Consider the following 14,762-nt stretch of genomic DNA (forward strand, 5'->3'; position numbering starts at 1 on the left):
ATGGGCCCAAACACAATACACGGTCCAACAGACCAAAAGACGGTGTCACAGCACCCTAGTAGATTCCAAATAGCTTTTGATGTGAGACCACTTGGATTGGCTTCCTTATCAAATTAGCTTTCCATCCATATGTGGATCGTCAAAAACGGAGTCCGGATGCGTCCTGGGTGACCAGTTTAAGGCAGACTGGTCCTGGAACCCGAGATGGGCTCCAACTTCAGTTGGACTGGGCCTCTACCATGAAAAAGATGAATTGGACGCCCATGCTAGACCTCCTTGTCTCCTTGGCTTGTATGCGACGAAGTAGTGATGTCCTCATCATCCTCCCTTTCTTGAATTGAAGTTGTCCTCGACTGAAGTAGATCGCCTCCTCCATTGGATGACAAGCAACGATGGCTCCGAAAGAAGACGTTCATCTTGGTGCCCCATCCTTCGCAAAGGTGGCTGCCATGGTGGCTTCCCTACTGGGAATTCATCCTCCTTCTCCTGCAAAAGGTTAGTACCAACAAGAGGCATAGCACTAGGAGTAGGACCAAGTGGACATATAGGCGATGTACAAGTTAGAGCATAACATGATTCATCATGAACAGCAAGAACAGATTTAAGAGCAAATAAAACTTCTTTCATGTTACTTGAAGGTTCATTTAATGGTTTGCTAGAGTCTTTATCAAGGCCTTTCTTTTTCTTTTCAGCAAGTTCCTTTTCATATTGCACAATTTCAGAAAGTGTTAAAGGAAGTAAGCAATGGTCTTTCCTTTAAACATAGAAGTATATCTATATTTGCCTACCATGATGTACAACATTATTATCATATTCCCAAGGGCGGCCTAACAAAAGTGAACAAGCTTGCATAGGCACGACATCAAAATCAGCATAGTCATGGTATGACTCGATAGAAAAATGCACACGAGCAGATTGTGTTACCTTTGCCTTACCACTATTGTTGAACCACTAAACATGGTATGAATGTGGAAGAGCACGTGTAGATAAACCAAGAGTCTTGACAAGCTCCAGACTTACCAAGTTATTGCTGCTCCCTCCATCAATTATAGCACGAACACAAAAATTATTGACACTGAGAAACATTTGAAACAAATTATGGCGTTGTAGCTTGTCTAATGGCTTAACTTGGTGTACTCAAAACACGCTGAACAAGGATTGATTTGTAGTCCTACAGTGCATGCCACACTATCAATTACCTCATTAGGATCTTCAACACTATCCGCAAATTTATCTGCATAAAGATCAGTTGCAAGTGCAAATTCATTCTCTTCACCACTAGCACTAGCATACCCACCATCATCAGTAGCAATATATGCGTGTTTGCTGGGGCATTCTTTAGCAATATGTCCCATGCCCTTGTAGCGGTGGCACATAACTTTAGAAGAGCTGCTAGAGGAAGGTGTAGCAGATCCATTGGAAGGAGGTGTGATAGGAGAACTCTTCTTTATAGGCGCTGGTGGTGTCTGCACATTAGAAAATTTACTCACCTCGGTTGGACATGAAGGAATGGATGGAGTCGTGGATGGAGTCATGGATCGCCTAGGTTGTCGTCCCTGTACTTCCCTTTCAGCTTTAATAGCATAATGATATAATTGGGAAAATCTAGTCCATTCTTTATAGTCAAGAACATCCTGTATTTTATGACGCAAACCTCCAAAAAATCTAGAACACTTATCCATATCATCCTCTTGTATGTTACTACATGCTAGACCAATTAAAAGCTCCTGATAATATTCCTCAATAGTTTTACTACCTTGATTTAAACGCTGTAGTTTTAATCGCAGATCACGCTGATAGTATGGAGGAACAAATCTCAATTTCATTCGTCGTTTAAGTACAGTCCAGGTTTGAGGTATTTGAGCATTAGCATTAGCATTATTGCAAATATCATTCCACCAAAAAAGAGCAAAACTAGTAAACTCACTAGTAGCAAGTCTAACTCTATATTCTTCAGGTACTTGATGGGAGCTAAATTTTTTATCTACAGCCATCTCCTAATCTAAATATGCTTTAGGATCAGCAGAACTAGGTATCTTAAACTTGGTTTTAGAGAAAGGATCATTATTACCTTGGTTGTTACCTCCCATACCGTGTCAATTAAAGTTCAACCGATTATGGTTACGTGCATCCTCAGCACGTCGTTGAGCTTTGGCTTCAGCCTCTATGTCGCCATCGTCCTCCTTAGAGAGATCATCATCATCTTCAGGACGTGGTTCAGGATGTCGTTGTTCAACATCTTCAATCCTCTTGGCCAAATTGGTGATTTGTTGAAGGATCTCATTGAACTTGTCATCAAGAATGGCACGAAGCTCATTCTTAGAAACACAGTCATTGAAATCTATAGGTGCGTCCTCATTTCCTTGGCCGCTGCCTCTGGCTTTTCCTGACATGGTTAGTAGAAAGGAAAAGACAACACAAATAGTATTATCCCTACCAACTACTTAGGTTGTGGACAAGGAAAAATAAGGCACTCAACTCTCAAGCGTCTTACACGGTCTTACAAGTGTTTCTTACCAAAGCAACAGGCGGTGCAATCAGTCGGTGATTGTGATACCATTGTAGCTTGAGTGTAACAGTTGCAAGGCGAACCTATACTTGGTTAGAAGAAAGTGAAGCTTGGATAGGCACAATATAGTAGCAAGGAATAGCAAAATTCGCAACTGAATAACAAAGCTGAATAAGTATCCCAAGTACTTATCTTAGTTGCTGGCCTACTCACGTTCCAAGTACCAGATGTATCAAGTGATGTGGATAGCAAGAATATGATTAGGAACAAGGTAGAAATCAGCACACGCAAACACAGCTCAAATGGCGCTCTCTATGTGCTCCTCTAGATATTGTTCCTCTTTTGCCCCTCTCTTTTTTCTATTTTTTTGGGTTGTCGTTGTTTTTTGAGAAATTTTGACTTTTTCTTTTTATTTTTTTGATATTTTTTCTTCACTTAGGAGCACAAAAAAAGTAACCACAGAAAATATGAGCTTAAACAAGTGAAAGACGTGGCCTGTGGAATTTCCAGAAGACATGCTCGAAATCGACAAAAACCTTGTGACCACGAAAATAGGATCTTGTGACCACTTTTTGACCAAAATAAAAATCTTCGACCCTGGCAAAGCGAGGGATGGACGGATCCAAAATTTTTTCTGATCGATTTTGATATATGGAACGTCGAAATCCGAGTTCGTGTGCGAAAACTAAACCAGTTTTAAGAATAGACTCCGAATTAGAGGACAAAACGGGAACAATGCGCGCAAAATTGGTCATGGCAGCAAGGATTTGATGGAAACAGTGAAGACAAGCGTAACAAATAAGATGGCGTGGACTAGAGTTTGATGAATACAAAGGAAACTCAACAAGACTTGGAGATGTTCACGGATTATGATGAAAAACAAAGGGGAAAACACAAACTGGACTCAAAAACGATCTAAAACCAGCAACAAGAACTTGACCTAGGGCACAAACTCAACAACGCGAAACAGAGATGAAATTGCATGGCACAATGAGGCTATAGGACAGGGAATATGTGACGATATATATTTTTTTTGGCTTTTTGTGGACTATAGGTAATGCAAAAATAGTAACAATCTAAAGGGAAAAACAAAGTTATACCTAACGGGCAACAAGGTCTCTGATACAACTTGATGTAGACTAGGCCCGATCTTCTAAAAGGTATGATAGCGTTGATTGGTGGAGATTCGATGTTCACGATCTAGGCTTCGAACCAAGATTAATTCGGACCCCCACAACCGTTACACCATTGCTCCGTTGGTTATCAACCACGCGAACGCGATTGACCTCACCGAGAAGGCTTTCCTGCAAGCGAATCGAGAACACAAGCAAGAACGGGATGAACGCAATCTGAAATTGCAAATAAATATGAGGCTTATGAAATTAAGAAGGAGTTCAAGTCTTTATTCGAAAGGAATAATCACCACAGGCGAACAAGATCAAGAACTGGGGCCCTGGTTCATAGCAAGCGGCCTTGGCGGCGACAGTTGCAGCAAAACGACGTCTGTTTCACGAAGAAATCAAAAACTAAACAAAACTCAAACCCTAAGGAGAGCGACGGCTGGTATTTATAGAGTCTTGGGCGTCACCCCCCTAGACGCGCCCCCTAATGGGCCCAAACACGATACACGGTCCAACGGACCAAAAGACGGTGTCGCAGCACCTTGGCAGATTCCGAACAGCTTTTGACGTTAGACCACTTGGATTGGCTTTCTTATCAAATTAGCTTTCCATCCATATGTGTGAAGGGACCGTAACACCTAAGAGGGGGGTGAATTAGGCAACTTAAAAATTCTACTTCAAAAACTATGGCCTCTTTTTCTAACTCTAGCAAAACCTATGCAATAGATGAACTATCTAAATATGCAACTACGGTTTTGCTAGTGAGTTACTATCTCTACTGCAAAACAAGTAATGTAAACAATGTAAATGCGGAAGCTAAAGAGCAAGGTAGAGATATGCAAACTCCCGTCGACGACTCCGGTATTTTTACCGAGGTATCGAGAAGCGCGCAAGCTTCCCCCTAGTCCTCGTTGGAGCCCCTCGCAAGGAATCCCTCACAAGGGCCAAGCTCCCGGTCGGGTAACTCCGTGGATAGCCTCGGGCCTTCCCCACGCGCAAGTGGGTCTCCGACGTGCCTTTCGGCAAGCCTCTCCTGGATGCTCCCCGCCGTCTTCACTATCAAGTTTCCGGCCGAAACACCGTAGACCTTGTTCCCTCTGGTACACGGTGGTGGCCACACCACAAACTCGGTTGGTGTGATCTCGCAAGACTTCAAGCCCCTCCGATGTACAACACTTGTGCTCACAAGCATGGGGTAGCAGGAGGTATGCAAACCTCACTAAACACTAGGCCTAAACCTAGAGCAAGCGCATAAGCGGTGGTCTAATCAACCTAAGCACTTTGCAAAGCACCTACGCTAATCACCTAATAAAACACTAAGCACTATGCAAGTGGAGATCACTAAAATGGTGTATCAACACCCTTGGTATATTTCCTCAGCTCCACACTTCTCAAATGGTCGGTTGGGGGTTGTATTTATAAGCCCCACTGAGAAAGTAGCCGTTGGGGTTGAACTCCTGCAATTCTGCTACTGACCGGACGCTGAATCGTCCTGACCAAACACGTCCGGTCGTCCCGACCGTTGAACCACGAACCACTGATCGAACGCTGCCAGCGTCCGGTCACCTGCCACCGGATGCGTTTGGTCGTAGTTTCATCATTCTGGAACCTCTCTGTACTCGATCGGACGCTGCTTCCCTACGTCCGATCGGTTTTGCCGCCCACGTCCGGTCGTCCCGACTACAGAGCCACCGGTCCAGCGTCTGGTTGTCCCGACTACAGAGCCACCGGTCCAGTGTCCGGTTGTCCCGACTACCGAGCCACTAGTCCAGCGTTCGGTTGTCCCGACTGCCGAGCCACCAGCGTCTGGTCCAACGTCCGGTCGCCTCTGCGAGCTCGATTCTTCGCAATCTTGTGTACGGCTTGGTTCCAATCTTCATGCTTGGACTTTGCTTGATCTCTTAGGTCTTTTCTTGTGCTCCTAAGGTCTTGCTTAAGGTGTTGATCATTGGATCATCACGTCACCTTCGTCCAAGTTACGTCTTGCACCCTATTGAACTACAAAACAAACACTTGCAAATTCATTAGTCCAATTTGGTTGTGTTAGTCATCAAACACCAAAATCCAAAGTAAATGGGCCAAGGGTCCATTTTCCTTACAATCTCCCCCTTTTTGGTGATTGATGCCAACACGACCAAAGCAAGCAAATAATAAGAATTTGGAAGTTAAAAACTACCTACTTGCTAGGATGCAATGCAAAGGGCAAGTTTATTTGATACTTAAAGATACCAATTGAAATCATATATGATATTAAGGGATACCAATTGAAATCAATTGTAACGATACCCAATTAAAACTAAATGAAAGGTTATCTTTGCCCTTGCAAAAATCCCCAATGTGGCATTACGGGATCCCTACCAAATTTTACCATTACTTATGACTAATCCATAATCCACTTTCCTCCCTTTCTCGGACCATTCCCACTTGTAGACATCAACTTGATGCTTGCCTTTGGTCCTTCAAATTCTCCCCCTTTGGCATCAAACACCGAAAAGGAAGACATAGTAGCACAAGGGAGGGTCAAATTTCGTGATCCTTTGTGTATAGAGTGAATGGATCATAAAATTGACTGTCACATTATATAGACTAAGCCTCCCCCTAAATGTATGCATACATATGATAGAAAGCAACGCATATGCATAGAATTAGCAATTTATTGCACAAGAGAGTTTAATCCTATATAATGCAGTGAGAAAGCATATAAATAATGAAATGAGATAAACATGATGATGCCAATTGAAGAATGATGGCTTAACTCCGAGGACTCCAATTTCCTTACAATGAGACTACTACACATGTGATAGGTTTGAAAAATTGATACCATTTGAAAAAGTGTTAATCTCAAGGCATCCAAGTTGTAGAATTACTCCCCTTAAATATGTGCACACAAATGTAGAATACTTTGTAGAAATCATGCACATTGATTTTAGAATAAAAAATACCACTTGAAAGATGACATCTCATGACTGTGAGAATCATTTTCAAAATAGATATTCGGGAGAGATTATCTACAATTTGGACTTTGGCACATATTATATGAACAATAGTAAGACAAGCTATGTGTCATGCTCCTAAACAATTTTGAACCATGTAGGTTTGCTCCAAGGGTTTAAAAAAAGACCGAGCAAGCCTACCATAAGATATACCTAGTGTATGCATGACAAAAGATATAAGCATGCAAATGCAAACCTAGGGCATGACGAGTAACTAGATGCTTAAGATATCAATTTGTAGAAAATACCAATTGAAAAGATGTACCAATTAAAAAGTAATAACATCTAGTTACCTAACATGGGAAAGGGAATTTGGATCCATAGTATTCACTAACCCACTTGGCAATGATTTTATCCATCATGATGCACCCCATGAAATGCACCCACACTTTGCCAAGTCTCCAAATTCCCCAACGTCCGACGGACTTCTTACTTCCTTTTGGATCCAAACCTTCTTGGTGCTCTTCATGTTGGAAATAATTTCCTTTGGCACCCAAAAGCGTTGACCCCATAGTTGGCTTGCTTGTTCACCTTGATGGCGACCACCTTGTCATTTTTCTTCTTCTTCAAGAGATAAGGTGTGGAGGCCTTCTTGTCCACCTTGTTGGTGTAGGTGTTGGAGAGCTTGCTTGTTTGCTTTTTCTCCTTCTTCTTTGCTCCTCCCCCATTCTTCACCTTGCACTCATAGGACTTGTGACCTTCCTTATGGCACACATAACAAACCACGGTTTATTCCTTCATCAAGCTTCTTTACTCCCTTGACGGTGTTATCTTGATGAAGTTGGGTTTGCTTGGCCTTGCCTTTCACTTGAGTCAAGTCCTTGGTGAGGCGAGCTACTTCTTGCTTGAGTTGCTCATTCTCCTTTGCAACCTCTTGTGTGCATGTATCTACAACAACTTTCTCAACACAAACTTGGTTGCACAAAGGTGAGTCTAAACATAAATCATTACAAGAAGTAGAGGCATCCTTTTTAGACATGTAATGATAGAACTTTTCTTTTAGATGCCTTGGTGGGGGTTGTGCTAACTGCTTCAAGATTAGCAACTTTATTAGTTAGGCTCATCACAGTGTTTGCACATGGTTTCCATTTTAGCAAGCAAACTATTATATGCTTCTTGTGAGCTAGCTAACTTTTCTTTTAATTTTTCATTTTTCTTTAAGAGTTGCTCATCATTGATGTGCATGCATTTGTTGTTGCACTAGTCTCAAGTTTCTCAATTTTAGTAGATAGTTCAACATTGAGATTAGCAAAGTTCTCATATTGTTCAAGCAAGGTTTTGTATGCTTTTCGTGAACTATCTAGCTTTTCTTTTAAACTTTTGAGCTTCTTTTGTTGACTAGTGCAAGCTTTGCATAATTAAGATTTTCTTGCACAAGTTCATGATAAGAAGGCATATCATCATCACTATCACTCTCACTAGAGGAAGAGCTTTTGTTACCTCGTGCCATAAGGCACACACGAGAAGAGCTTGATGATGAGTGCTTGCGGCCTCGCCTCTTGTGATGGGGTTCTTCTTAAGAATCATCCCATGATCTTATTGATGTGAGGGCTTGGTTCTTGCATGCCTTCTTCTTTGTCTTGGGTGTGGCTTGTTTGGACAACTTCCACAAAGTGCCCCAACTCGCCGCATCCATAGCATCCTCTCTTTCTTTGCTCATTTCATTGATTTGTGAAAATGAAATCTTGAATTTGGATGGGCACACCCTTGACATTGAGCCTTTGGATCATCTTCTCCACCTTGTTGATCACTTTGATTGATTCTTCATCAAGATCCGAGGTGGAGGAGGAAGATTGATCATCACTTGAATCTTCATCATCATCATCATCGTCCTCATCTTCTTCTTCATCTTCACTTGAGGAACTTGAGCTTGAGCTTGTCTCAACTTGCTTGCCCTTCATCTTCTTTTTCTCGCTACAAGCGAGAGCTTTGCCTTTGCTTGATGAAGAAGCTTCTTCTTGACCCATCTTACGTGACATTTCATATGCCACTAACTTGTCAATGGCTATGCCCGGGGTCATGTTGCTCAAGTCCTCCATGTTGTGAAGGATGGTGATGATGCTTAGCATATTTCTTTTGTGGTAGCACAGAGATGATCTTCCTCACGATGTCCGCATCATCTAGCTTTAATAATCCTATAGAATGGAGCTCATGATAATTAGATTCAAACGAGAATACATATCACGAACAAGCTCATCTTCATTCATAGTAAAGGAATCATAGTTTTGCTTTGCTAGACAATGTTTTTGCTCACTGGACATTGCTTGTGCCGTCATGGAGCTCTTGGAGTTTTAACCAAATTTCATGTGCCGTATTTAAAGTGAATACTTGGTTAAAAACATCCATACTAAGTGATTCAAACAAGCAATTTTTAGCTCTAGCATTGAAGTGCATTTCTTTTTCATCACTCTTTGTGGGTTTTTCAGGATTCTTGATGGGTTTTATCCCATCACGAGTGACTCTCCATACACCCAAATCAACCGCCTTAAGGTGGAAAGCCATTCTAGCTTTATAGTATGGGAAGTTAGTGCCGTCAAAGTGCGGAGGCCAAGCGGTATCCATCCCAACCACTCTAAATAGCGTCGGCTCAACGGTGGTTAAGCCAAAGGTCCAAAACGAGCCAACCGGCTCTGATACCAATTGAAGGGACTGTGACGCCTAAGAGGGGGTGAATTAGGCAACTTAAAAATTCTACTTCAAAACTATGGCCTCTTTTTCTAACTCTAGCAAACCTATGCAATAGATGAACTATCTAAATGTGCAACTACGGTTTTGCTAGTGAGTTGCTATCTCTACCGCAAAACAAGTAATGTAAACAATGTAAATGCGGAAGCTAAAGAGCAAGGTAGAGATATGCAAACTCCCGTCGACGACTCCGGTATTTTTACCGAGGTATCCAGAAGCGCGCAAGCTTCCCCCTAGTCCTCATTGGAGCCCCTCGCAAGGAATCCCTCACAAGGGCCAAGCTTCCGGTCGGGTAACTCCGTGGATAGCCTCGGGCCTTCCCCACACGCAAGTGGGTCTCCGACGTGCCTTCCGGCAAGCCTCTCCTAGATGCTCCCCGCCGTCTTCACTATCAAGTTTCCGGCCAAAACGCCGCGGGCCTTGTTCCCTCCGGTACACGGTGGTAGCCACACCACAAACTCGGTTGGTGTGATCTCTCAAGACTTCAAGCCCCTCCGATATACAACACTTGTTCTCGCAAGCATGGGGTAGCAGGAGGTATGCAAACCTCACTAAACACTAGGCCTAAACCTAGAGCAAGCGCATAAGCGGTGGTCTAATCAACCTAAGCACTTTGCAAAGCACCTACGCTAATCACCTAATAAACACTAAGCACTATGCAAGTGGAGATCACTAAAATGGTGTATCAACACCCTTGGTATGTTTCCACAGCTCCACACTTCTCAAATGGCCGGTTGGGGGTTGTATTTATAAGCCCCACTGAGAAAGTAGCCATTGGGGTCGAACTCCCGCAATTCTGCTACTGACCGGACGCTAAATCGTCCTGACCGTACGCGTCCTGTCGTCCCGATCGTTGAACCGCGAACCACTAATCGGACGCTGCCAGTGTCCGGTCACCTACCACCGGACACGTCCGGTCATAGTTTCGCCATTCTAGAACCTCTCTGTACTCTATCGGACGCTGCTTCCCTGCGTCCGGTCGGTTTTGCCGCCCACGTCCGGTCGTCCCGACTGCAGAGCCACCGGTCTAGCGTCCGGTTGTCCTGACTGTAGAGCCACCGGTCTAGCGTCCGGTTTGTCCCGACTATCGAGCCACCGATCCAGCATCCGGTCGCCCCGACTGCCGAGCCACTAGCGTCTGGTCGCCTCTGCGAGCTCGATTCTTTGTGATCTTGCGTACGGCTTGGTTCCAATCTTCATGCTTAGACTTTGCTTGATCTCTTGGGTCTTTTCTTGTGCTCTTAAGGTCTTGCTTAAGGTGTTGATCATCGGATCATCACGCCACCTTCGTCCAAGTTACGTCTTGCACCCTATTGAACTACAAAACAAACACTTGCAAATTCATTAGTCCAATTTGGTTGTGTTAGTCATCAAACACCAAAATCCAAAGTAAATGGGCCAAGGGTCCATTTTCCTTACAATGTGGATCGTCGAAAACGCATCCTGGGTGACCAATTTAAGGCAGACTGATCCTGGAACCCGAGATGGGCTCCAACTTCAGTTGGACTGGGCCTCCACCATGAAAAGATGAATTGGATGCCCATGCTGGACCTCCTTGTCTCCTTGGCTTGTATGCGACAAAGTAGTGATGTCCTCATCAGTGTTTGCTTGTTTGTGCCAACTTGTAGAGGTGTTTCTAAGGTCCTCTCGGTCATAGCTAGATAGGTGGATTGAATTATATTGCATCTATTCTTGAAAACACCTAATAAAGGGGAGGGTTCTAGGTGATGAACTACCTAAATCTTATCTTCTAGGGCCTCTAGTGGATGAGCTTGATCTGGTGCTTACCTAGTGTGAAGAGGGAGTAAATCAAACTTTTGGAATGGTTGTGAATTGCTCCAACTCGTTCTCGAGTTCTTCCATAGATCCTTCTTCTTGGCTTGGAATCTTCCTCTTTCTAGGGAGAGAGGGCTCCTCCCCCTTCATCCCAAGCAAGGACAAGTGGTGGATCTTCTCTTCAGGATCTAGATCCCCTTGGTCATATCCTTGCTGCTCCTCTCCTTCACCTTCATCCTTCTTGCCTTGGTTGTGGTTAGAGAGAGGATGAACAAGAACTAGAGAGAGAGTGAATGAGGAAGTGAGAGTGGAAGAGGGGCTGCTAGTGTTTTAAGTGATCCTATGAGTGCTAAGTGTGGTTGGAGCCCTTGCATGTGTAGGACATTGTGTTAGTGTGCTCCTAAGGTACTTAGGAGTCCATCTATTAAAGTGTACATGCTCAATGTGTAGAAAAGTGAAGGACAATGTGCTCAAAGTGTTGGGTTACTATATATGAAGCATAAAAGATATTTATGTGCACAAATGCAATGAGATGATGCACACAAATATTTTTTACGTAGCACATGCTCAAAGGAAGCTAACAAAACTAGTTTCATGATTTTTGAAGTTCTAGAGGAGTTAATTAACAAACAAGAATATATCCAATTTTTAATCAAAATTTAAAATATAATTTTGCTGTCAAATTCATGTTTGGATGATAGAGAATATTCTAACACAACAAAACTTGTTTCATTATTTTTGGATTTAAAATGAATTTTCTATGAATTTTACAAGTTGGGCTGCTGCTGTGCACCGGCGGACTGTTTGGGCAAACAGTCTGCTGGGACGAATGTGTGCGGGCGAAGCGTTCTACAAGAACGAATGTCTGTTTGGGCTTAGTCCATTGTTCAGGCAGATAGTCCGTGAGAACGACGAACATCACAAGTTCAAAAATGTTGGAGTCGATTCCGGGTGCATCCGGACTCCAAATTGAATGTGGTTTGTTTCTATGGTCTCCTAGTGATGTAAGGAACTCATTCTTAGTGTTGGATTCATCATGCGCCAAGTGTGGGAAGGTCACCCCCAACCATGGTGAAAAACACCATTGGAGGGCCATGGAGTTCGTGGGGAAGGTCATAGGGATGGGGAAGAAGGACTAGGGTTGAAAGCGGTCAAACTCGGTCGGGATAACCCCAATATTGTTTCACTTTTACATTTCAATACGAAAACGAAATCAAATTCGGGAAGGTCAGAAACGAACATGAAAACGAACTAACGGGGTATCAAAAACGAACTAATTCGATCGGGAACATGTCGAACACGGTCGGAATACGAAAAGCAAAACAAAAACACCGGCCCATAGAACTTAGTTGAGCATGACAACATGCCAATAGTCCGGTACCGACACAACCACACATGGTCATGCATAATTCACTTGTACACATACATTGATACACAAATTACCAATTCACCATGACAATTGATAAATAGGCAACAGGTCTAAATATTTAGAGACATTTGGGCTAGCCAATAGGTTATATTTCAGCAGCACATCCCATGTCTTCTAGTTCCTCAGTTTCCTCTTCATTCCCCTCATTGATTTCTTCCTGCTGCAAGTTGGCAAGTTGCCATTGTGAAGAAAAGCAGTATAACAGTCAGTAAGGATCAATGAAAGGACTAACAACCAGTAAAGATATGCATAATCTAAAATGACCAAATGAAAATATACCTCAAGCTTAAGCTTATTAGCCATTGAAGTAGACAATGCCTCCACTTCAAGATCACTCACAATTGATCCAACATATTTAGAATCTGAATACAAAAAGAAAGATATGAAATCAGTCCATTTTTCAAGTGCAAATATAAGTTTGTAACTAAAAAGTATGTACAGAAGTACAGATCATCACCTTTTCTTGCTGCAGCTACCCAATCTTTGGTGCAAATCAATGCCTCTACAATCTTAGGGTCAAGGCGATTACAGTAGGGATCAACAACACGACCAGCAGCACTAAAAGCAGACTCGGATGCAACAGTCGATACTTGTATGGCCATCACATCACGAACAATCTGTGTAATGATAGGATAGTCTTCCCTCTTGTTCTTCCACCAAGCTAAGATGTCAAACTCAACAACAATTTTCTGAAGAGGTTCGGCCATGTACTTCTCCAACTCATTTGACTCAACCATACCAGGTTCACTTGCAGAATATAAGAAGTTTTCAAGGTCTTCATCTACATCCCCCATTATTATATCTGTTGCATTACTAGGTCTAGTTCTGCTACTTTTCTTCTTTGATGTTGCATTAGCCGAACTAGCATAAAACTGATACAACTTCTTTATCACACTAACAAACTCATCAAGTTTAACTTGATACTCATCACCATAGAACTTCCTCATGTAGTATTCAATAAGCTTTTTCTTATATCTAGGATCAAGAAAACAAGCTACAGCAAGAGCAATGTTGGACTGCTGCCAATATTTCTCAAACTTTTCATTCATTGCAATTGCCATTGCACTAATTGTGGCATCATCACTAAAGCACCATTCATCAAGCATGAGTTTTATATCATAGAAACCTTTGTAAAACAAATTTGCAGTAGGATATGAAGTACCGAACAAAATTTTAGTGAGGTCATAAAATTTCTTCAAGCATTGATAAAGTGTAAATGCCTTGTCCCATTCAGCAGGTGAGGGAGACATTTTGTCATACCTACGATGATTTGCAGACTTCAGCCTCACAAAAGCATGCTTGTAGTACAAAGCATCTCTCAGCATGAGATAGGTAGAATTCCACCTAGTCGACACATCCATTGAAATATTTATCCATTATTTCTTTCCTAACAGTGATACGTGACTTAATCGGAAAATTAGGACGGAGAGACTTTATGAAATCAACAAGATACTCATGCTCAACTATGTTGAAAGGATATTCATGCATGGTTATTGCCAAATTTAATTTCTGCAAACTAACTTCTTGGTCATATTTGTAGGGCTGAACATGAGTAATTTCAGTACCAGGGTCCTTACCAACTTTGAGCTGTTGCTGTCCTTTTACAATACTATGTTGCGACTTCAAATGGTTCTTAAACCCAGTTGTCCCATGGTTTCCTTCAGCTCTGTACCTTTGCTTGCACTTTGGGAAGTTACTGTATCCCCACAACTGCTCATACTTCTGTCCATTCACCTCTACAACCTCAACTTTCTTTGTAAAGTACTTCCAGACTGCTGATGTGCACCTCTTCCTCCTCTTGCCAGTTAGTTGAGCTTGCTCTTGGTCTCCGTCATCCTCTTCATCTTCCTCTAGGTCATCACCCTATATCTGGACATCTGGATTTGTAATTGGAGTTGCGGCTTCATCACCCTGTATCTGGACATCTAGATTTGTAATTGGAGTTGCGTTGCTGCCACTGGTGCCCACATTTGTAATGCTAGTTTCACTTGGTGTTGAAGAACCCCTTGCAGATGGTGGTGCTGGAGTTCGACTAGAACTAGGACTAGCACTAGGTTTTTGAGATGCAAGCCTTTTACTTGTAGATCCTGATAAGAAAAAAGGAAAACATTGCTAAATCATCAACCTGCCACATTGCGGTTAACAACTACCAGAATTCTGGTTAAATATTTTTCATTGAAAACTCTGAAACTTAGAAAGTAAAAAAAATAACACATATATGAACCACAAGGGCATTGGTAAACATAAGA

Source organism: Miscanthus floridulus, unplaced genomic scaffold (assembly GCF_019320115.1).
Source record: "Miscanthus floridulus cultivar M001 unplaced genomic scaffold, ASM1932011v1 fs_221_1_2, whole genome shotgun sequence".
Taxonomy (NCBI): domain Eukaryota; kingdom Viridiplantae; phylum Streptophyta; class Magnoliopsida; order Poales; family Poaceae; genus Miscanthus; species Miscanthus floridulus.